Genomic DNA, 3,194 nt, shown 5'->3' with positions numbered 1-3,194 from the left:
GCATATTATGCATTACTGCTTCTATGCAGTTTCTGTGTGGGATTGGTTAACGAATAGACTCACTTTCAACCTAGATTGGAGAAGCAAGCAACACAACTGAAGGACTTGCAACACGATGGCGTCGATTGCGGCAAACGGTCTCAGGTGAAATTCGAACCACTCTCGACCTCGGAATCGCAGCAGCCTATTGGGAGATCTGGAAGGAGCGTAATAGAAGACTATTCGACAATCGTCGAATCCGCTACGAGCGAGACACTGGGTTCAAACATTCTTCAAACTGTATCTTATTGGAAAATGGTGTTCTTTACCTCTGTCAACTAGGTTATAGGTGTGCTAGTTGTGCTTAATTGTGCTAGTGTGCTTGTGTTTTTGTCTGGGGGTGTGCTCGGGATCTGCTTTGTTAGAGCTAGTGCCGAGGGTGAGATTGGGATATTCTCTGTATCGTGCATGGGGGTGTGCTCGGGTATCATTACTCGGTTTTCGTCTAAACGCTTCTGTAAATAGGGTTCATCCCTGTTTAATCAAAAATAATAATAATAATAAAATTCAAAGTTTTTTCTTTTTTTGATACTTTTAACTATTCGGCCTAACAATTTTCGCCGAACAAAGGCCAAGCATGATAAAGTTTTCTCCATAACAAATATTCTATATAAAATACTAACATCAAATCAAACATATCTATCGTACATTAAAAATGCAAATACAATCTTATGTCTTTTGCGCTGCTGAATAGAATTGTTAGTTACAAATTCTATCTGACTACCTCTTAACGGAAACCTTTCTTGCTATACATTAGCTGTTCTACCTGCAATGCGATTCGACATTAGCTGTTCTACTTGTTTGAAAATTGGGTGTGTGATTTTAGTAATTACTTTAATTAAGCGCATATTAGGTTGAAAATAGGAACCGAAATAGGAATAGGAATGAAAATGGACAAAAATCGAAAACGGAACGATGAAAACTCTAATTTGTTTGCTTCACAAGAAGGATCGGAATCAGAATCATATTCAAATTAAAATTCGAAGAATCAAAATTTTATTTAAAATTTAAATCTACTATGCAAACTTGTAATCAATATTTGAATCACAAAATTTGAACTTCAAATTTAAATTTACAATACAAATTCATGTTCAAAGTCAAAAGTTTGAATTTAGAAATAATTTTAAAATATCAAACTTGTATTACAATTTGCATTTAAACTTAAGTAATTAAAAATTAAATTTTGAATTCATCATTCAAATTCAATTTTATATTTAGAATTTATTAATTTGAAAGTTGAATATAGATTAAATATTTTGAAGATAAAGAATTGATGGTGAAAAAAAGTTATTTTCTCAATGTCTTTCAGAATCAAAGCTGGTTCCCAACTCCATATTGGAAATCATTTTGGGGGATTTGATTCTCCTCAGGAATAAAAATCAAAATGTCAATTCCTCACACCAAGTGAGATACCCATTCCAACCCCCACATCCTTCAAATAAATGACTTGTTCCTATTTTCCTTTCAACCCCCACATCCTTCATGCATGTTTGGTACGGGAATAAACTAGAAAAAACAAAATTTATCCTCGTTATTTTACCAAACGCCTTAAAAAAATGGTTAGAACAGCGATTCCGGTCAAACCAGATTATTATAGGTAATCCTAGAATAACCTGAAAACAACTATTTCACCTTTTTAATGTAATAAAGCTATTTTCATCCTTATATCTAACTAATTAAAAAAAAAAGAGAAAGAGATAATCATGCTTATACTTAGCTAAATAAAATAAATATAAAAATAAAAATAATTAATAATAAAATAATATTTATTTTACTTTCTTATATTTATATTTTATAATAATAATAATAATAGTAATAATAATATTTATTATTATTGTTGTTGTTAGTACCAGAAGTAATACTATTATTATGAAATAAATAAAATAGCATGTATTATAGTGTATAATATGTTAAAGTAGAATTAGGCTAGAATACTATTAATAGCACCAAGTTATTAGAGCTATTAGGTTTTCGGCCCTTGAACGAAGAGATGTGTGGTTAGGATGATAATGGTCCCTTGGGTTTAGTGGGTGGTTGGTTGAATAGTATAATCTAACGAATGAAAATGATCAAAGGGGTAAATCTAACGGTGAAAAACTTGATAGCATTAAGTGGTTGGTGCTATTGCCCATATTGTAGCCGGACTCTGTTAAAGTATATTATTTTATTTTGTATTGTTTATATATATATATAGTGAGTTGGTATGCTTTTGGAAGCACAGAGCCTTCCGTGCTTCCAAGTCGTTTTCGATGTTAGGACTTTCGAATTGACGATCGGCTCCGTTAAACTTGATCTAGAGTATTTGAAGTACCTATGTAGTGTACTGAATCCCCAGTGCGCCATGCCAAACTTTAGTCAAATTGACCGAAGTGTGATAATGGACGATTTGGAGAGGTTCGTTAAATGTTCCGAGTGCTTCGAAATAGTTAAACTAGTGTTTGGGACCTTGGAGAACAAGTTGGAAAAATTCCAAGCTGTTTGAGCTGGAAATGATCTCGGGGTCCGGACCCTGGCTGTAGGATCCGGACCCCGAACACGCAAAGTTTGGGTTGAGCCAAACTCAGTTGTGTGAAGGGCTAAGGTGTAATTATGCTTGTGGGAAAGTTTATAAGTGGGTTCTTGACCCTTTCTCCTCTCATTCCCTTCACACCACAACCTAAGAGAAACTTCTCTTTCTTTCTCTAAACCTCTCACTCCCTCTCTAGGGTTTGCTCCAAGAAGTGAAGAGGAGGTTGCTTGGAAGGTGAAGCAACCCTCTCGTGCAAGCTTGGCTTGGAGGAGAGCTTTGGTTTGAGGTGAGTTTTGTAAGATTTGGAGGTTTTAAGTTAGGGTTTTGGTGTAAAGCCTTAGAAGTGTGATAAATGGAAACCCTATATGATTCCAACCTAGATTATTGCATAAATCATAGAGAGTTTTGGATATTTTGCATTCTAGGGTTTCAAAAGAGGGCTTTTGATTAAAATGGGTTTTGATCTTAATTGGTCCTATGTTTCCGCAATTGAAGGTAAAACCGATGCAGTGGACTACGTAGATTGAGTCTCGTTGAGCTTACGGTGGTCAATTTGGAGAAAACCCCGTTTTTGCTTCGTTTGCCGCAGTCGGATGAAATTGACGAAGATAAATCGCACAGCTTGGCTTTCCCACTTTGTGACGTC

This window comes from Ananas comosus, linkage group 24 (assembly GCF_001540865.1).
Source record: "Ananas comosus cultivar F153 linkage group 24, ASM154086v1, whole genome shotgun sequence".
Taxonomy (NCBI): domain Eukaryota; kingdom Viridiplantae; phylum Streptophyta; class Magnoliopsida; order Poales; family Bromeliaceae; genus Ananas; species Ananas comosus.
The sequence above is the reverse complement of the archived record's forward strand: the minus strand, read 5'-3'. Positions refer to the sequence as shown.